The following is a 22,706-nucleotide window of genomic DNA, read 5'->3' on the forward strand; positions in this document are numbered from 1 at the left end:
GCGCATGATGAGACGTCAGGAAAACTCAAACGGATCTGAGGGTGTTAAGTACAACTTGATACCAACCGAGACCGTTAAAGTCAGCTTCGATGGAGCTGATTTACCTGAGAAGATTGTACTGTTTGAAATCTGTTCGTTGAAGGTTGACTACTATACTGAAAATGCGTTAGTGCTTTAAGTGTGGTAGACTGGGACACACTGCTTTTACATGCAAGTCATCAGAACGCTGTAAGAAATGTGGCGGCAAGGAATGTCTTGGTACCTGCTCGGTGCTTAAATGCATTCTGTGTAATGCTAAAAACCACAGTGCCAAGGATAGACAAATCTGGACATCAATAAAATTATGACAATCAAAAAGATAGCTAGGAAGGAGGTATTAAGTACTTACTCAGTATCTCAAAATTACTCTCTCCTGGAGAACTATGATAGTAACTTTCCTCCCCTCAACAAACAGGATAGTCAGACACAGAATAAGGATCTCAAGGTAAATGCAGTACAAAAAAACACAGTTATGTAAGCAGATTGGTGGAAAGACCTACAGTTCCGGTGCAGAAACCGCACTTCCATTTGGAGCCGTATACAAATGTTTTAAGTGACCATGTTCCTTTTTTCTTTGGGCTATCCACTGAGGATAAAATTCATCATATCATTAAGCTGCTATCCTAAATTGGCAATACAAACGAAATCATAGATCTGATCAAAGCTACACACGATGCCAAACAAAATAGCCAATTTACCGCAAGAGAAAGAAGACAGCCAGTTACTACCAAAATTCTTCAGTATAACATTCAATCCTTAATCCTTGTTATCCTACCGGAGGTTTTTTCACATGACTTATCATATAGGAATATAATTAATTTTAACCTGATTGAAAAGCACAGAGATGATGGCTACGGTGGAGTAGAAATAGCATACAAAAACAGTCTAAAATTAAAAAAATTTACATATAGCACAAACTGTGACATTATTATTGCAAGTGACTCCAACAAAGGAACAAATGTGATTTTAACCTCTGTATAATTTGAACCCATTTTTTCTCTCAGTGAAGTAAACAATTAAATAGAAAAACTTGACCCTTTCAACAAAGTTATTATATCCGGTGATTTCAATGCCAGATATAGTGATTTTGGAGACAGTATAAACAACAGGAAATGAATTTTTCTAAAAGGGGTAAGGTCAAGTGCTGGATACAGACTTGAAAACAACAATAGAACAACCTTCAAAAGAAACATAGACTCAGAGGCGGGATCAGTTGCCGATTTGACGTTCACCAAAAGTATTCAATGTACTGAATGGACATGTAAAAGTTTCTACATTGGTTGTAGCCATCATTTCCGAATTGTTTACAAAATAAATGCTGATTTAAGCTTACCTATAAAGTTCTTAGCAAAAAAAAGATTGTTCAACAAATTAGGAAAAATAGAATCATGTGGTAGTATATCAAACCTCACTAAAAGTTTGACAAATGAAATCAAGGCAGCCACATACTGTTTTGGAGCTAACAAAACTCCAAAGGCATGGTGGAATGATGAGTTAAAGCAACTCTTCAAGGAATTTTCCGATAGTCAAAGTAAAGCATGTCGTGATCCGTCATATGAAAATTATGTGAATGCAGTTAATCTTAAAATCAAATGGAAAAAATCAGTCAAAATTGCCAAGAAAACTAGTTTTTAAAAAAAGACAACTGAATTAACACCAAACCAAACACGAAAACTGCGTGGACGTTTTAAAAAAATCTGAAAAACTGTCAGGACGAAAAGTTTGACAGGTTTGATCTGGATAAATCAAGTTCCTTTTTGGAATTTTTAATTGAGCAAATACTTTCTGAAAACAGAGTATCAGCTGAAAGCCTATATTCCAGAAAGAACAATGAAAATCTGGAGGATCTTCAAGAAGTGCTCGATCAAGACAAAAAAACTGCAGGAGGAGCTGGTTCAATAACTTACAAAATGATTAAGTCTCTCAGCACAGAAGCCAAGGTCGAGTTGGTAGCCTTATACAATAATAAGGTTATGAACTGTGATTTTCCACAGGAATGGAGAACTATTAGGATCACTCTGATTCCCAAAAGAAACAAAGATTTATCCGTTGTTAAAAACTTTAGGCCTATATCCCTTATATGATGTCTTGCCAAAACAGAAAATTGTATGATTAAAAAGAGATTAGAACTATTCATAAATGAAAATAAGTTACTGCCATATAGGTCCTATGCATACCAGAAAGGAAAATCAGCGGCGATGTGCATAAATGATGTGATTAATGTCATAGCTTCAAGGAAAAAGAATAGGCTATGTGTTGTACTAGCAGTTGTTGACCTATCCAATGCGTATAACTGTGTAAATCTGAATTTCCTAAAATTAAATATGGAAAATGACAGGTTTCCAAAAGCCTTCATAGACTGGATTCTTAGTTTCCTATCAAATCGTGTGTTGAAACTGGGAGCTGCAATACAGGTTGCAAAATGTGGGGTTCCTCAAGGATCCTGCTTATCCCCAATCTTGTTTAACATATACACAAAAAGATTGCTTCAAATCAATGATGAAAACTCTCAGATTATGCAGTTTTCTGATGATTTCATGATAATTACGTCAGGAAGAGCAGTCAGCAGAACGGTTGACAACTTGCAAAACAAACTCAAAGACTTCAATCTACTATGCAAAGACCTTGGTTTTTCCTTCAACCCAAGTAAATCGGTTGTAATTAATGTCGGTAGGGGATGTAAAAAGGTAGCGAATATAGCCGTAGAGAATGTGACTGTACCGAATCAAAGAAGTGTTACTTTTCTAGGTAGGATCATATCTGCCAACATGCCACATAAAGAGCATGTCAAAAATATAGAAGCTGATACTATTGTAAGATGAGTTCAAGAATTCTTCAATACGCTACTACGATCAAGTCTGACTTGAAACCCAAAGTCAGTAAAAACCTTTTCAAATCGTTTGTAAGAAGCAAGCAGGAATATGATATAGCCAGTACTGCGGACATGGGCTGTGGAGTGAACCAAATCTTAGAGATTGCTCAGGCTGGAGCCTTGAGAAGATCTGTAGGTGTGCCTCCTGGTAGAAGCAAGCATGCAATTTTTGTTCTTACCGGTGTGATGCCACCGATATTCAGAGACATACTTCTCACCGCCAAGGAGGTCATCAGGTCATCTCCGGCTGAAACAAGCTACACCAACACGATAAAGGACTTTCAGTTCTTTTTCGACAATACCAAGCTGCGCGACCTGTTTTACGTCTCCAACAAGATCTGTGTAAACGAAAAAGTCCTAGGCAAAAGCAAAAATGAATACTCATTTGAGGAACTCCGTGGCTTTTTTTTCTTTTCTATTGTCATAATCTGAAATTAATATTTCACATAATTCAGAATAAGTTTACAAAAATTATTTTTAAGGAGGATATTATTCATCACTCAAAGGAACGATGGGTTCTTAGTTTGGTAAATAAAGTATTTCAAATGATTCGACTTGTTAAGTGTTCAACTACCATAGTCAACGTACTTTTTATATATATATATGATGGACGTTGATGCACTACGAGCAGTACAAACAAGTGGCCCAACGACACCAAGCACGTGCTTGTTACGCGCGGGGCCCTTTTATCAATTTGGGCAAAACATACGAGTTCGCGAGGAAGATACAAAAATCAAATAGAGACGGGACACAAATGAAAATAAAGGAAGAATCTAAGAATGAAGAAAATGAGTTAAAATATTAGTTTTTAATACCGGGATAGAAGTTGAAGTGCAAATTAAATGATAAAGGTTGTTATACTTATTACATAGAACGCGAAAGGGCTCGTGCAGACAAAAATTAGATGTACATCTTGGCAAATTAAGGGGATAATAATTTCGTGTTAGTCTAACAGGAACATTGAAAGTTAGGCGGTTTACAAGTTCTATAGAATCAATATCACCTCTTATAAGATTTTGCATAAAAATAGTACCAAGCATTGTTCTACGATTTGCAAGGGTAGGTAAATTAAGCAATAGTAATCTACTCTGATAGGAAGGTAGCCTTATGTTTTGATCCCAGTTCAAACTACGAAGGGCAAAAAGAAGAAATTTTTTTTGTACCGACTCAATACGGTCAATATGCACTTGATATTGTGGACTCCAAACCGAAGAACAATATTCCAAAATAGGACGGACAAGGGAGGTAAATAATAATTTGGTTGTATAAGGGTCATCAAATTCTTTTGACCAACGCTTTATAAACCCAAGAACACTCATGGCCTTGCTGACAGTGGACATTATGTGGCAGTCAAATTTAAGTTTTGGGTCCAGAAGAACGCCTAAGTCATTAACTGAATTTATACGGTCGAGTGGCGTATTTTGAAGAGAGTAACTAACAAAAGTAGGAGTACCCCTATGAAAAGTCATAACGTTGCATTTAAGGCAGTTCAAATTTAAAAGGTTATACTCACACCATCCCTGAAAACAATCAATATCTGACTGTAAGTTGAAACCCGACGCTATATCATTATGTGATAAACAAAGCTTAACATCATCAGCATACATTAGTACACGAGAGTGTGTTATGATAGAGGGAAGATCGTTAATAAACAAAGTAAACAGCAAAGGGCCCAAATGACTACCCTGAGGCACTCCAGATGTCACATAGATCAGTTTTGAGGCAGCGTTCTTGAATATAACCCTCTGAGTCCTACCATTCAAATAACTTGAAATCCAAGTTAATAGATTACATGGAAACCCAAGCTGATTTAATTTGAGTAAGAGAAGAGAGTGGTTGACAGAGTCAAAGGCCTTACTAAAATCAGTGTATATAACGTCAGTCTGCATTTTATTCTTAAATCCATTTATTACAATAGATGACAATTCCAGAAGGTTGGTGGTGGTCGATCTTCGCTTAACAAAACCATGCTGACACGGTGATATTAGCGAGGAACATAAATGTTGCAAATGAGAAGTAATAATACGTTCAAATGCTTTAGGAATTGCCAACAATTTAGAAATACCTCTGTAATTCTGGGCATCCGCCTTCGCACCCTTTTTTTGAAGTGGAATGATAAAAGAGTCCTTCCAGATAGTAGGAAAAACTGACGATGAAATAGACAAATTAAAAAGTTTAAGAATCGGTTTACATATGGTTGACGCACAAAACTTAAGCACACACCCGGGGAGTCCATCAGGACCGGGAGAATAAGTTGGCGTTGTTTTTTCTAAGTCTCTTACGAGAGAATTTTCCGTAATTTCAGGGGTAAAGATGCAATTTGCCTTATTTAAGGGATTAGGGTAGTTAGAATTACTACTATCGAGGTCTGTGACGTGTGTTTCCATATGTCTTTCCCTACTTTCCATTTCATCATTACTGGTTCTCATCACGTTTATTTTACTATCTAAAATCGAAGTCTGATTTTTAAACAGATGCGTGTTGTACAATTCCTTAGCTTGGATTCTGATGATGACGTCCTCCATATTCTGCGCATATTGAGAGTCTAGAACTCAAAATAGTCCGTTGGCGAGATGTCCTACCAGATTCAGGGCTCTTCTCCGTTGTCGATGATGATCGAATAGCTGTTGACCATCATATATCTCGCTGTACGAGCACATCGGACAAGATCCGCTTCGAAGGCACCAGGTTAATAATTCTTCGATATTTTTCTTAAATGCAGAGATTTCCTGCGCTAACAACCGTAGTTCAAAATATGATACGATTGTCCATTCTGCTTACATTAGAGCTATTCTATTATTTAATTCTACATATGTTCCCGTATTATTAGGTAATGGACCCACCTTTACGGGAGGTTCTGCCATGATTGGGACGGCTTGGGTGGTGTTGGCCGGCAACACTATGAATTGGAACATAAGCTTGGAGACCTTCTGACATTTTTCGTCACTTCTTCGGGTGCACCTTGAGAGTCAAGTGGTAAGATCGCCAGACGATGAATTGCTCTCGTGCATTCTCCTGCTGAAGTCCGGATGTTGATGACTCGGATTGCACCGTCCTTTCCTGCGTGTACCGTCACTATTCTCCCTAGTGGCCACTGCAACGGCGGCATATTGTCCTCCTTTATCACCACAAGGTCTCCTACGGCAACCGTCTTTTGTTTCCTTGTCCATTTTGATCGGTTTTGTAATTCCTGCAAGTACTCGTGGCTCCATCTTTTCCAAAAATCCTGTCTGATTTTGAGTACTTGTTTCCATCTTGTCACTAGCCCAGATCGTACCTCCTTGTTATGAATGTCGGGAGATGCGGTTATTGGTCCACCGATCAAAAAGTGTCCTGGAGTCAATACAGACAGATCGCGTGGGCTGGAAGAAATGGGAGTGAGAGGCCGTGAGTTTAATATTGCCTCTATGTCAATAATAACTGTTTCTAATTCTTCATATGTCAAATCTGCCTTGACACTACTGCTCCGAAGAAGTCGAGGACTGTCCCATCGGCCGGAAAGGTGATGGCCACCGTTTTTTGGGATTCACAAGGTGTGATCTACATCGAATACCTGGAGAAGGGCAAAACGGTCACAGGGCTGTACTATGCCGAATTATTTGGCTGATTCTCCTCATTTGGCGAAGAAAAAAGTGCTCTTAGATCATGACAACGCACCGGCTCACACTTCCGCCCTCGCCAAGGCCAAATTGGTCGAATTGGGCTACGAACTGCTTCCCGATCCACCATATTCTCCAGATTTGGACCCGTGTGACTTCTTTTTGTTTCCAAACTTGAAAAAGCACTTCTGTTTCGGCAGCGAGTAAGACCGGTTGTGCTTTGCTCGATTCAAGGAAAAACTTACTTTTTTGAGTATCAAAGGCTCTGTGAATAGGTGTGTGAAATTAAGTAGAATACTGTTTAGAAGTGTTAATTTCTTCTTTTAATTGTGAAGAAAAAGGAAAATTACTTCCATTAGAAGTGGTCTATTTTGGTGAGTTTTTGGCAGGCTGGTAAAGCCAGCGGCTAACACGGCGGACTCCGGTAAAACGGATTCGGCCAAAGGCAAACCCCCTGATCTAAATTCAACCAGCAAAATATGCAAATATTAGCGCGAATCAGATGGATACAATGACCAGTGATGATGACCAAACTGACAGCATTGTGAACCCAAATAACATGGCCGCCAATTCAGGCAGCGAAGAGAGTGGAAACACAAATAGGAAAAGTGTGGCTGCAACCGACTGGAGTCAAAGTAACGCGGATGAGACCAAGAAAAACACCAACTCAATTTCAGATCCTAATAAATTTACAAATAGTGAATTGAACACAGCAAACGTTGAGGAAAAGCGTCTAACTTGTTTATATGGAGAAAATCATGTTGGCGTAGCTGCTGTTTAAGCTTCAACCAAGGAATGTGAGCTGTTTGAAAATAAGAAAATCAAGAGTGGTCTTTTTCTGTAAGTAAAAATTATACATATCAAATTTCACGGTTTCAAGGAAATTATTCCACATGCAGCCTCTCTATTCAAAATTTATTTTCAAAACGCTCGAGATCCCAACTCCCTAGTTCTAAATACCTAGTTAAAGAAGATGAATTTAAATTCTTTTATTCCGCGAAACTTTGTTGAGCCTCTAAGAGTTATTAGGGGTATTCCCACAAATTTCTCTGAACAGGAATTTCTTGAAAATTTTAATTCTGCAGTAAAGGTTACCCGAGATGAGCGCATGATGAGACGTCAGGAAAACTCAAACGGATCTGAGGGTGTTAAGTACAACTTGATACCAACCGAGACCGTTAAAGTCAGCTTCGATGGAGCTGATTTACCTGAGAAGATTGTACTGTTTGAAATCTGTTCGTTGAAGGTTGACTACTATACTGAAAATGCGTTAGTGCTTTAAGTGTGGTAGACTGGGACACACTGCTTTTACATGCAAGTCATCAGAACGCTGTAAGAAATGTGGCGGCAAGGAATGTCTTGGTACCTGCTCGGTGCTTAAATGCATTCTGTGTAATGCTAAAAACCACAGTGCCAAGGATAGACAAATCTGGACATCAATAAAATTATGACAATCAAAAAGATAGCTAGGAAGGAGGTATTAAGTACTTACTCAGTATCTCAAAATTACTCTCTCCTGGAGAACTATGATAGTAACTTTCCTCCCCTCAACAAACAGGATAGTCAGACACAGAATAAGGATCTCAAGGTAAATGCAGTACAAAAAAACACAGTTATGTAAGCAGATTGGTGGAAAGACCTACAGTTCCGGTGCAGAAACCGCACTTCCATTTGGAGCCGTATACAAATGTTTTAAGTGACCATGTTCCTTTTTTCTTTGGGCTATCCACTGAGGATAAAATTCATCATATCATTAAGCTGCTATCCTAAATTGGCAATACAAACGAAATCATAGATCTGATCAAAGCTACACACGATGCCAAACAAAATAGCCAATTTACCGCAAGAGAAAGAAGACAGCCAGTTACTACCAAAATTCTTCAGTATAACATTCAATCCTTAATCCTTGTTATCCTACCGGAGGTTTTTTCACATGACTTATCATATAGGAATATAATTAATTTTAACCTGATTGAAAAGCACAGAGATGATGGCTACGGTGGAGTAGAAATAGCATACAAAAACAGTCTAAAATTAAAAAAATTTACATATAGCACAAACTGTGACATTATTATTGCAAGTGACTCCAACAAAGGAACAAATGTGATTTTAACCTCTGTATAATTTGAACCCATTTTTTCTCTCAGTGAAGTAAACAATTAAATAGAAAAACTTGACCCTTTCAACAAAGTTATTATATCCGGTGATTTCAATGCCAGATATAGTGATTTTGGAGACAGTATAAACAACAGGAAATGAATTTTTCTAAAAGGGGTAAGGTCAAGTGCTGGATACAGACTTGAAAACAACAATAGAACAACCTTCAAAAGAAACATAGACTCAGAGGCGGGATCAGTTCCCGATTTGACGTTCACCAAAAGTATTCAATGTACTGAATGGACATGTAAAAGTTTCTACATTGGTTGTAGCCATCATTTCCGAATTGTTTACAAAATAAATGCTGATTTAAGCTTACCTATAAAGTTCTTAGCAAAAAAAAGATTGTTCAACAAATTAGGAAAAATAGAATCATGTGGTAGTATATCAAACCTCACTAAAAGTTTGACAAATGAAATCAAGGCAGCCACATACTGTTTTGGAGCTAACAAAACTCCAAAGGCATGGTGGAATGATGAGTTAAAGCAACTCTTCAAGGAATTTTCCGATAGTCAAAGTAAAGCATGTCGTGATCCGTCATATGAAAATTATGTGAATGCAGTTAATCTTAAAATCAAATGGAAAAAATCAGTCAAAATTGCCAAGAAAACTAGTTTTTAAAAAAAGACAACTGAATTAACACCAAACCAAACACGAAAACTGCGTGGACGTTTTAAAAAAATCTGAAAAACTGTCAGGACGAAAAGTTTGACAGGTTTGATCTGGATAAATCAAGTTCCTTTTTGGAATTTTTAATTGAGCAAATACTTTCTGAAAACAGAGTATCAGCTGAAAGCCTATATTCCAGAAAGAACAATGAAAATCTGGAGGATCTTCAAGAAGTGCTCGATCAAGACAAAAAAACTGCAGGAGGAGCTGGTTCAATAACTTACAAAATGATTAAGTCTCTCAGCACAGAAGCCAAGGTCGAGTTGGTAGCCTTATACAATAATAAGGTTATGAACTGTGATTTTCCACAGGAATGGAGAACTATTAGGATCACTCTGATTCCCAAAAGAAACAAAGATTTATCCGTTGTTAAAAACTTTAGGCCTATATCCCTTATATGATGTCTTGCCAAAACAGAAAATTGTATGATTAAAAAGAGATTAGAACTATTCATAAATGAAAATAAGTTACTGCCATATAGGTCCTATGCATACCAGAAAGGAAAATCAGCGGCGATGTGCATAAATGATGTGATTAATGTCATAGCTTCAAGGAAAAAGAATAGGCTATGTGTTGTACTAGCAGTTGTTGACCTATCCAATGCGTATAACTGTGTAAATCTGAATTTCCTAAAATTAAATATGGAAAATGACCGGTTTCCAAAAGCCTTCATAGACTGGATTCTTAGTTTCCTATCAAATCGTGTGTTGAAACTGGGAGCTGCAATACAGGTTGCAAAATGTGGGGTTCCTCAAGGATCCTGCTTATCCCCAATCTTGTTTAACATATACACAAAAAGATTGCTTCAAATCAATGATGAAAACTCTCAGATTATGCAGTTTTCTGATGATTTCATGATAATTACGTCAGGAAGAGCAGTCAGCAGAACGGTTGACAACTTGCAAAACAAACTCAAAGACTTCAATCTACTATGCAAAGACCTTGGTTTTTCCTTCAACCCAAGTAAATCGGTTGTAATTAATGTCGGTAGGGGATGTAAAAAGGTAGCGAATATAGCCGTAGAGAATGTGACTGTACCGAATCAAAGAAGTGTTACTTTTCTAGGTAGGATCATATCTGCCAACATGCCACATAAAGAGCATGTCAAAAATATAGAAGCTGATACTATTGTAAGATGAGTTCAAGAATTCTTCAATACGCTACTACGATCAAGTCTGACTTGAAACCCAAAGTCAGTAAAAACCTTTTCAAATCGTTTGTAAGAAGCAAGCAGGAATATGATATAGCCAGTACTGCGGACATGGGCTGTGGAGTGAACCAAATCTTAGAGATTGCTCAGGCTGGAGCCTTGAGAAGATGTGTAGGTGTGCCTCCTGGTAGAAGCAAGCATGCAATTTTTGTTCTTACCGGTGTGATGCCACCGATATTCAGAGACATACTTCTCACCGCCAAGGAGGTCATCAGGTCATCTCCGGCTGAAACAAGCTACACCAACACGATAAAGGACTTTCAGTTCTTTTTCGACAATACCAAGCTGCGCGACCTGTTTTACGTCTCCAACAAGATCTGTGTAAACGAAAAAGTCCTAGGCAAAAGCAAAAATGAATACTCATTTGAGGAACTCCGTGGCTTTTTTTCTTTTCTATTGTCATAATCTGAAATTAATATTTCACATAATTCAGAATAAGTTTACAAAAATTATTTTTAAGGAGGATATTATTCATCACTCAAAGGAACGATGGGTTCTTAGTTTGGTAAATAAAGTATTTCAAATGATTCGACTTGTTAAGTGTTCAACTACCATAGTCAACGTACTTTTTATATATATATATGATGGACGTTGATGCACTACGAGCAGTACAAACAAGTGGCCCAACGACACCAAGCACGTGCTTGTTACGCGCGGGGCCCTTTTATCAATTTGGGCAAAACATACGAGTTCGCGAGGAAGATACAAAAATCAAATAGAGACGGGACACAAATGAAAATAAAGGAAGAATCTAAGAATGAAGAAAATGAGTTAAAATATTAGTTTTTAATACCGGGATAGAAGTTGAAGTGCAAATTAAATGATAAAGGTTGTTATACTTATTACATAGAACGCGAAAGGGCTCGTGCAGACAAAAATTAGATGTACATCTTGGCAAATTAAGGGGATAATAATTTCGTGTTAGTCTAACAGGAACATTGAAAGTTAGGCGGTTTACAAGTTCTATAGAATCAATATCACCTCTTATAAGATTTTGCATAAAAATAGTACCAAGCATTGTTCTACGATTTGCAAGGGTAGGTAAATTAAGCAATAGTAATCTACTCTGATAGGAAGGTAGCCTTATGTTTTGATCCCAGTTCAAACTACGAAGGGCAAAAAGAAGAAATTTTTTTTGTACCGACTCAATACGGTCAATATGCACTTGATATTGTGGACTCCAAACCGAAGAACAATATTCCAAAATAGGACGGACAAGGGAGGTAAATAATAATTTGGTTGTATAAGGGTCATCAAATTCTTTTGACCAACGCTTTATAAACCCAAGAACACTCATGGCCTTGCTGACAGTGGACATTATGTGGCAGTCAAATTTAAGTTTTGGGTCCAGAAGAACGCCTAAGTCATTAACTGAATTTATACGGTCGAGTGGCGTATTTTGAAGAGAGTAACTAACAAAAGTAGGAGTACCCCTATGAAAAGTCATAACGTTGCATTTAAGGCAGTTCAAATTTAAAAGGTTATACTCACACCATCCCTGAAAACAATCAATATCTGACTGTAAGTTGAAACCCGACGCTATATCATTATGTGATAAACAAAGCTTAACATCATCAGCATACATTAGTACACGAGAGTGTGTTATGATAGAGGGAAGATCGTTAATAAACAAAGTAAACAGCAAAGGGCCCAAATGACTACCCTGAGGCACTCCAGATGTCACATAGATCAGTTTTGAGGCAGCGTTCTTGAATATAACCCTCTGAGTCCTACCATTCAAATAACTTGAAATCCAAGTTAATAGATTACATGGAAACCCAAGCTGATTTAATTTGAGTAAGAGAAGAGAGTGGTTGACAGAGTCAAAGGCCTTACTAAAATCAGTGTATATAACGTCAGTCTGCATTTTATTCTTAAATCCATTTATTACAATAGATGACAATTCCAGAAGGTTGGTGGTGGTCGATCTTCGCTTAACAAAACCATGCTGACACGGTGATATTAGCGAGGAACATAAATGTTGCAAATGAGAAGTAATAATACGTTCAAATGCTTTAGGAATTGCCAACAATTTAGAAATACCTCTGTAATTCTGGGCATCCGCCTTCGCACCCTTTTTTTGAAGTGGAATGATAAAAGAGTCCTTCCAGATAGTAGGAAAAACTGACGATGAAATAGACAAATTAAAAAGTTTAAGAATCGGTTTACATATGGTTGACGCACAAAACTTAAGCACACACCCGGGGAGTCCATCAGGACCGGGAGAATAAGTTGGCGTTGTTTTTTCTAAGTCTCTTACGAGAGAATTTTCCGTAATTTCAGGGGTAAAGATGCAATTTGCCTTATTTAAGGGATTAGGGTAGTTAGAATTACTACTATCGAGGTCTGTGACGTGTGTTTCCATATGTCTTTCCCTACTTTCCATTTCATCATTACTGGTTCTCATCACGTTTATTTTACTATCTAAAATCGAAGTCTGATTTTTAAACAGATGCGTGTTGTACAATTCCTTAGCTTGGATTCTGATGATGACGTCCTCCATATTCTGCGCATATTGAGAGTCTAGAACTCAAAATAGTCCGTTGGCGAGATGTCCTACCAGATTCAGGGCTCTTCTCCGTTGTCGATGATGATCGAATAGCTGTTGACCATCATATATCTCGCTGTACGAGCACATCGGACAAGATCCGCTTCGAAGGCACCAGGTTAATAATTCTTCGATATTTTTCTTAAATGCAGAGATTTCCTGCGCTAACAACCGTAGTTCAAAATATGATACGATTGTCCATTCTGCTTACATTAGAGCTATTCTATTATTTAATTCTACATATGTTCCCGTATTATTAGGTAATGGACCCACCTTTACGGGAGGTTCTGCCATGATTGGGACGGCTTGGGTGGTGTTGGCCGGCAACACTATGAATTGGAACATAAACTTGGAGACCTTCTGACATTTTTCGTCACTTCTTCGGGTGCACCTTGAGAGTCAAGTGGTAAGATCGCCAGACGATGAATTGCTCTCGTGCATTCTCCTGCTGAAGTCCGGATGTTGATGACTCGGATTGCACCGTCCTTTCCTGCGTGTACCGTCACTATTCTCCCTAGTGGCCACTGCAACGGCGGCATATTGTCCTCCTTTATCACCACAAGGTCTCCTACGGCAACCGTCTTTTGTTTCCTTGTCCATTTTGATCGGTTTTGTAATTCCTGCAAGTACTCGTGGCTCCATCTTTTCCAAAAATCCTGTCTGATTTTGAGTACTTGTTTCCATCTTGTCACTAGCCCAGATCGTACCTCCTTGTTATGAATGTCGGGAGATGCGGTTATTGGTCCACCGATCAAAAAGTGTCCTGGAGTCAATACAGACAGATCGCGTGGGCTGGAAGAAATGGAAGTGAGAGGCCGTGAGTTTAATATTGCCTCTATGTCGATTATAACTGTTTCTAATTCTTCATATGTCAAATCTGCCTTGACACTACTGCTCCGAAGAAGTCGAGGACTGTCCCATCGGCCGGAAAGGTGATGGCCACCGTTTTTTGGGATTCACAAGGTGTGATCTACATCGAATACCTGGAGAAGGGCAAAACGGTCACAGGGCTGTACTATGCCGAATTATTTGGCTGATTCTCCTCATTTGGCGAAGAAAAAAGTGCTCTTAGATCATGACAACGCACCGGCTCACACTTCCGCCCTCGCCAAGGCCAAATTGGTCGAATTGGGCTACGAACTGCTTCCCGATCCACCATATTCTCCAGATTTGGACCCGTGTGACTTCTTTTTGTTTCCAAACTTGAAAAAGCACTTCTGTTTCGGCAGCGAGTAAGACCGGTTGTGCTTTGCTCGATTCAAGGAAAAACTTACTTTTTTGAGTATCAAAGGCTCTGTGAATAGGTGGGATGAGACGGATGAGACCAAGAAAAACACCAACTCAATTTCAGATCCTAATAAATTTACAAATAGTGAATTGAACACAGCAAACGTTGAGGAAAAGCGTCTAACTTGTTTATATGGAGAAAATCATGTTGGCGTAGCTGCTGTTTAAGCTTCAACCAAGGAATGTGAGCTGTTTGAAAATAAGAAAATCAAGAGTGGTCTTTTTCTGTAAGTAAAAATTATACATATCAAATTTCACGGTTTCAAGGAAATTATTCCACATGCAGCCTCTCTATTCAAAATTTATTTTCAAAACGCTCGAGATCCCAACTCCCTAGTTCTAAATACCTAGTTAAAGAAGATGAATTTAAATTCTTTTATTCCGCGAAACTTTGTTGAGCCTCTAAGAGTTATTAGGGGTATTCCCACAAATTTCTCTGAACAGGAATTTCTTGAAAATTTTAATTCTGCAGTAAAGGTTACCCGAGATGAGCGCATGATGAGACGTCAGGAAAACTCAAACGGATCTGAGGGTGTTAAGTACAACTTGATACCAACCGAGACCGTTAAAGTCAGCTTCGATGGAGCTGATTTACCTGAGAAGATTGTACTGTTTGAAATCTGTTCGTTGAAGGTTGACTACTATACTGAAAATGCGTTAGTGCTTTAAGTGTGGTAGACTGGGACACACTGCTTTTACATGCAAGTCATCAGAACGCTGTAAGAAATGTGGCGGCAAGGAATGTCTTGGTACCTGCTCGGTGCTTAAATGCATTCTGTGTAATGCTAAAAACCACAGTGCCAAGGATAGACAAATCTGGACATCAATAAAATTATGACAATCAAAAAGATAGCTAGGAAGGAGGTATTAAGTACTTACTCAGTATCTCAAAATTACTCTCTCCTGGAGAACTATGATAGTAACTTTCCTCCCCTCAACAAACAGGATAGTCAGACACAGAATAAGGATCTCAAGGTAAATGCAGTACAAAAAAACACAGTTATGTAAGCAGATTGGTGGAAAGACCTACAGTTCCGGTGCAGAAACCGCACTTCCATTTGGAGCCGTATACAAATGTTTTAAGTGACCATGTTCCTTTTTTCTTTGGGCTATCCACTGAGGATAAAATTCATCATATCATTAAGCTGCTATCCTAAATTGGCAATACAAACGAAATCATAGATCTGATCAAAGCTACACACGATGCCAAACAAAATAGCCAATTTACCGCAAGAGAAAGAAGACAGCCAGTTACTACCAAAATTCTTCAGTATAACATTCAATCCTTAATCCTTGTTATCCTACCGGAGGTTTTTTCACATGACTTATCATATAGGAATATAATTAATTTTAACCTGATTGAAAAGCACAGAGATGATGGCTACGGTGGAGTAGAAATAGCATACAAAAACAGTCTAAAATTAAAAAAATTTACATATAGCACAAACTGTGACATTATTATTGCAAGTGACTCCAACAAAGGAACAAATGTGATTTTAACCTCTGTATAATTTGAACCCATTTTTTCTCTCAGTGAAGTAAACAATTAAATAGAAAAACTTGACCCTTTCAACAAAGTTATTATATCCGGTGATTTCAATGCCAGATATAGTGATTTTGGAGACAGTATAAACAACAGGAAATGAATTTTTCTAAAAGGGGTAAGGTCAAGTGCTGGATACAGACTTGAAAACAACAATAGAACAACCTTCAAAAGAAACATAGACTCAGAGGCGGGATCAGTTCCCGATTTGACGTTCACCAAAAGTATTCAATGTACTGAATGGACATGTAAAAGTTTCTACATTGGTTGTAGCCATCATTTCCGAATTGTTTACAAAATAAATGCTGATTTAAGCTTACCTATAAAGTTCTTAGCAAAAAAAAGATTGTTCAACAAATTAGGAAAAATAGAATCATGTGGTAGTATATCAAACCTCACTAAAAGTTTGACAAATGAAATCAAGGCAGCCACATACTGTTTTGGAGCTAACAAAACTCCAAAGGCATGGTGGAATGATGAGTTAAAGCAACTCTTCAAGGAATTTTCCGATAGTCAAAGTAAAGCATGTCGTGATCCGTCATATGAAAATTATGTGAATGCAGTTAATCTTAAAATCAAATGGAAAAAATCAGTCAAAATTGCCAAGAAAACTAGTTTTTAAAAAAAGACAACTGAATTAACACCAAACCAAACACGAAAACTGCGTGGACGTTTTAAAAAAATCTGAAAAACTGTCAGGACGAAAAGTTTGACAGGTTTGATCTGGATAAATGAAGTTCCTTTTTGGAATTTTTAATTGAGCAAATACTTTCTGAAAACAGAGTATCAGCTGAAAGCCTATATTCCAGAAAGAACAATGAAAATCTGGAGGATCTTCAAGAAGTGCTCGATCAAGACAAAAAAACTGCAGGAGGAGCTGGTTCAATAACTTACAAAATGATTAAGTCTCTCAGCACAGAAGCCAAGGTCGAGTTGGTAGCCTTATACAATAATAAGGTTATGAACTGTGATTTTCCACAGGAATGGAGAACTATTAGGATCACTCTGATTCCCAAAAGAAACAAAGATTTATCCGTTGTTAAAAACTTTAGGCCTATATCCCTTATATGATGTCTTGCCAAAACAGAAAATTGTATGATTAAAAAGAGATTAGAACTATTCATAAATGAAAATAAGTTACTGCCATATAGGTCCTATGCATACCAGAAAGGAAAATCAGCGGCGATGTGCATAAATGATGTGATTAATGTCATAGCTTCAAGGAAAAAGAATAGGCTATGTGTTGTACTAGCAGTTGTTGACCTATCCAATGCGTATAACTGTGTAAATCTGAATTTCCTAAAATTAAATATGGAAAATGACAGGTTTCCAAAAGCCTTCATAGACTGGATTCTTAGTTTCCTATCAAATCGTGTGTTGAAACTGGGAGCTGCAATACAGGTTGCAAAATGTGGGGTTCCTCAAGGATCCTGCTTATCCCCAATCTTGTTTAACATATACACAAAAAGATTGCTTCAAATCAATGATGAAAACTCTCAGATTATGCAGTTTTCTGATGATTTCATGATAATTACGTCAGGAAGAGCAGTCAGCAGAACGGTTGACAACTTGCAAAACAAACTCAAAGACTTCAATCTACTATGCAAAGACCTTGGTTTTTCCTTCAACCCAAGTAAATCGGTTGTAATTAATGTCGGTAGGGGATGTAAAAAGGTAGCGAATATAGCCGTAGAGAATGTGACTGTACCGAATCAAAGAAGTGTTACTTTTCTAGGTAGGATCATATCTGCCAACATGCCACATAAAGAGCATGTCAAAAATATAGAAGCTGATACTATTGTAAGATGAGTTCAAGAATTCTTCAATACGCTACTACGATCAAGTCTGACTTGAAACCCAAAGTCAGTAAAAACCTTTTCAAATCGTTTGTAAGAAGCAAGCAGGAATATGATATAGCCAGTACTGCGGACATGGGCTGTGGAGTGAACCAAATCTTAGAGATTGCTCAGGCTGGAGCCTTGAGAAGATGTGTAGGTGTGCCTCCTGGTAGAAGCAAGCATGCAATTTTTGTTCTTACCGGTGTGATGCCACCGATATTCAGAGACATACTTCTCACCGCCAAGGAGGTCATCAGGTCATCTCCGGCTGAAACAAGCTACACCAACACGATAAAGGACTTTCAGTTCTTTTTCGACAATACCAAGCTGCGCGACCTGTTTTACGTCTCCAACAAGATCTGTGTAAGCGAAAAAGTCCTAGGCAAAAGCAAAAATGAATACTCATTTGAGGAACTCCGTGGCTTTTTTTTCTTTTCTATTGTCATAATCTGAAATTAATATTTCACATAATTCAGAATAAGTTTACAAAAATTATTTTTAAGGAGGATATTATTCATCACTCAAAGGAACGATGGGTTCTTAGTTTGGTAAATAAAGTATTTCAAATGATTCGACTTGTTAAGTGTTCAACTACCATAGTCAACGTACTTTTTATATATATATATGATGGACGTTGATGCACTACGAGCAGTACAAACAAGTGGCCCAACGACACCAAGCACGTGCTTGTTACGCGCGGGGCCCTTTTATCAATTTGGGCAAAACATACGAGTTCGCGAGGAAGATACAAAAATCAAATAGAGACGGGACACAAATGAAAATAAAGGAAGAATCTAAGAATGAAGAAAATGAGTTAAAATATTAGTTTTTAATACCGGGATAGAAGTTGAAGTGCAAATTAAATGATAAAGGTTGTTATACTTATTACATAGAACGCGAAAGGGCTCGTGCAGACAAAAATTAGATGTACATCTTGGCAAATTAAGGGGATAATAATTTCGTGTTAGTCTAACAGGAACATTGAAAGTTAGGCGGTTTACAAGTTCTATAGAATCAATATCACCTCTTATAAGATTTTGCATAAAAATAGTACCAAGCATTGTTCTACGATTTGCAAGGGTAGGTAAATTAAGCAATAGTAATCTACTCTGATAGGAAGGTAGCCTTATGTTTTGATCCCAGTTCAAACTACGAAGGGCAAAAAGAAGAAATTTTTTTTGTACCGACTCAATACGGTCAATATGCACTTGATATTGTGGACTCCAAACCGAAGAACAATATTCCAAAATAGGACGGACAAGGGAGGTAAATAATAATTTGGTTGTATAAGGGTCATCAAATTCTTTTGACCAACGCTTTATAAACCCAAGAACACTCATGGCCTTGCTGACAGTGGACATTATGTGGCAGTCAAATTTAAGTTTTGGGTCCAGAAGAACGCCTAAGTCATTAACTGAATTTATACGGTCGAGTGGCGTATTTTGAAGAGAGTAACTAACAAAAGTAGGAGTACCCCTATGAAAAGTCATAACGTTGCATTTAAGGCAGTTCAAATTTAAAAGGTTATACTCACACCATCCCTGAAAACAATCAATATCTGACTGTAAGTTGAAACCCGACGCTATATCATTATGTGATAAACAAAGCTTAACATCATCAGCATACATTAGTACACGAGAGTGTGTTATGATAGAGGGAAGATCGTTAATAAACAAAGTAAACAGCAAAGGGCCCAAATGACTACCCTGAGGCACTCCAGATGTCACATAGATCAGTTTTGAGGCAGCGTTCTTGAATATAACCCTCTGAGTCCTACCATTCAAATAACTTGAAATCCAAGTTAATAGATTACATGGAAACCCAAGCTGATTTAATTTGAGTAAGAGAAGAGAGTGGTTGACAGAGTCAAAGGCCTTACTAAAATCAGTGTATATAACGTCAGTCTGCATTTTATTCTTAAATCCATTTAATACAATAGATGACAATTCCAGAAGGTTGGTGGTGGTCGATCTTCGCTTAACAAAACCATGCTGACACGGTGATATTAGCGAGGAACATAAATGTTGCAAATGAGAAGTAATAATACGTTCAAATGCTTTAGGAATTGCCGACAATTTAGAAATACCTCTGTAATTCTGGGCATCCGCCTTCGCACCCTTTTTTTTGAAGTGGAATGATAAAAGAGTCCTTCCAGATAGTAGGAAAAACTGACGATGAAATAGACAAATTAAAAAGTTTAAGAATCGGTTTACATATGGTTGACGCACAAAACTTAAGCACACACCCGGGGAGTCCATCAGGACCGGGAGAATAAGTTGGCGTTGTTTTTTCTAAGTCTCTTACGAGAGAATTTTCCGTAATTTCAGGGGTAAAGATGCAATTTGCCTTATTTAAGGGATTAGGGTAGTTAGAATTACTACTATCGAGGTCTGTGACGTGTGTTTCCATATGTCTTTCCCTACTTTCCATTTCATCATTACTGGTTCTCATCACGTTTATTTTACTATCTAAAATCGAAGTCTGATTTTTAAACAGATGCGTGTTGTACAATTCCTTAGCTTGGATTCTGATGATGACGTCCTCCATATTCTGCGCATATTGAGAGTCTAGAACTCAAAATAGTCCGTTGGCGAGATGTCCTACCAGATTCAGGGCTCTTCTCCGTTGTCGATGATGATCGAATAGCTGTTGACCATCATATATCTCGCTGTACGAGCACATCGGACAAGATCCGCTTCGAAGGCACCAGGTTAATAATTCTTCGATATTTTTCTTAAATGCAGAGATTTCCTGCGCTAACAACCGTAGTTCAAAATATGATACGATTGTCCATTCTGCTTACATTAGAGCTATTCTATTATTTAATTCTACATATGTTCCCGTATTATTAGGTAATGGACCCACCTTTACGGGAGGTTCTGCCATGATTGGGACGGCTTGGGTGGTGTTGGCCGGCAACACTATGAATTGGAACATAAGCTTGGAGACCTTCTGACATTTTTCGTCACTTCTTCGGGTGCACCTTGAGAGTCAAGTGGTAAGATCGCCAGACGATGAATTGCTCTCGTGCATTCTCCTGCTGAAGTCCGGATGTTGATGACTCGGATTGCACCGTCCTTTCCTGCGTGTACCGTCACTATTCTCCCTAGTGGCCACTGCAACGGCGGCATATTGTCCTCCTTTATCACCACAAGGTCTCCTACGGCAACCGTCTTTTGTTTCCTTGTCCATTTTGATCGGTTTTGTAATTCCTGCAAGTACTCGTGGCTCCATCTTTTCCAAAAATCCTGTCTGATTTTGAGTACTTGTTTCCATCTTGTCACTAGCCCAGATCGTACCTCCTTGTTATGAATGTCGGGAGATGCGGTTATTGGTCCACCATCAAAAAGTGTCCTGGAGTCAATACAGACAGATCGCGTGGGCTGGAAGAAATGGGAGTGAGAGGCCGTGAGTTTAATATTGCCTCTATGTCGATAATAACTGTTTCTAATTCTTCATATGTCAAATCTGCCTTGACACTACTGCTCCGAAGAAGTCGAGGACTGTCCCATCGGCCGGAAAGGTGATGGCCACCGTTTTTTGGGATTCACAAGGTGTGATCTACATCGAATACCTGGAGAAGGGCAAAACGGTCACAGGGCTGTACTATGCCGAATTATTTGGCTGATTCTCCTCATTTGGCGAAGAAAAAAGTGCTCTTAGATCATGACAACGCACCGGCTCACACTTCCGCCCTCGCCAAGGCCAAATTGGTCGAATTGGGCTACGAACTGCTTCCCGATCCACCATATTCTCCAGATTTGGACCCGTGTGACTTCTTTTTGTTTCCAAACTTGAAAAAGCACTTCTGTTTCGGCAGCGAGTAAGACCGGTTGTGCTTTGCTCGATTCAAGGAAAAACTTACTTTTTTGAGTATCAAAGGCTCTGTGAATAGGTGTGTGAAATTAAGTAGAATACTGTTTAGAAGTGTTAATTTCTTCTTTTAATTGTGAAGAAAAAGGAAAATTACTTCCATTAGAAGTGGTCTATTTTGGTGAGTTTTTGGCAGGCTGGTAAAGCCAGCGGCTAACACGGCGGACTCCGGTAAAACGGATTCGGCCAAAGGCAAACCCCCTGATCTAAATTCAACCAGCAAAATATGCAAATATTAGCGCGAATCAGATGGATACAATGACCAGTGATGATGACCAAACTGACAGCATTGTGAACCCAAATAACATGGCCGCCAATTCAGGCAGCAAAGAGAGTGGAAACACAAATAGGAAAAGTGTGGCTGCAACCGACTGGAGTCAAAGTAACGCGGATGAGACCAAGAAAAACACCAACTCAATTTCAGATCCTAATAAATTTACAAATAGTGAATTGAACACAGCAAACGTTGAGGAAAAGCGTCTAACTTGTTTATATGGAGAAAATCATGTTGGCGTAGCTGCTGTTTAAGCTTCAACCAAGGAATGTGAGCTGTTTGAAAATAAGAAAATCAAGAGTGGTATTTTTCTGTAAGTAAAAATTATACATATAAAAAGTCATAACGTTGCATTTAAGGCAGTTCAGGTTTAAAAGGTCATACTCACACCATCCCTGAAAACAATCAATATCTGACTGTAAGTTGAAACCCGACGCTATATCATTATGTGATAAACAAAGCTTAACATCATCAGCATACATTAGTACACGAGAGTGTGTTTAATAGAGGGAAGATCGTTAATAAACAAAGTAAGCAGCAAAGGGCCCAAATGACTACCCTGAGGCACTCCAGATGTCACATAGATCAGTTTTGAGGCAGCGTTCTTGAATATAACCCTCTGAGTCCTACCATTCAAATAACTTGAAATCCAAGTTAATAGATTACATGGAAACCCAAGCTGATTTAATTTGAATAAGAGAAGAGAGTGGTTGACAGAGTCAAAGGCCTTACTAAAATCAGTGTATATAACGTCAGTCTGCATTTTATTCTTAAATCCATTTATTACAATAGATGAC

Source organism: Drosophila suzukii, unplaced genomic scaffold (assembly GCF_043229965.1).
Source record: "Drosophila suzukii unplaced genomic scaffold, CBGP_Dsuzu_IsoJpt1.0 scf_26, whole genome shotgun sequence".
NCBI lineage: Eukaryota > Metazoa > Arthropoda > Insecta > Diptera > Drosophilidae > Drosophila > Drosophila suzukii.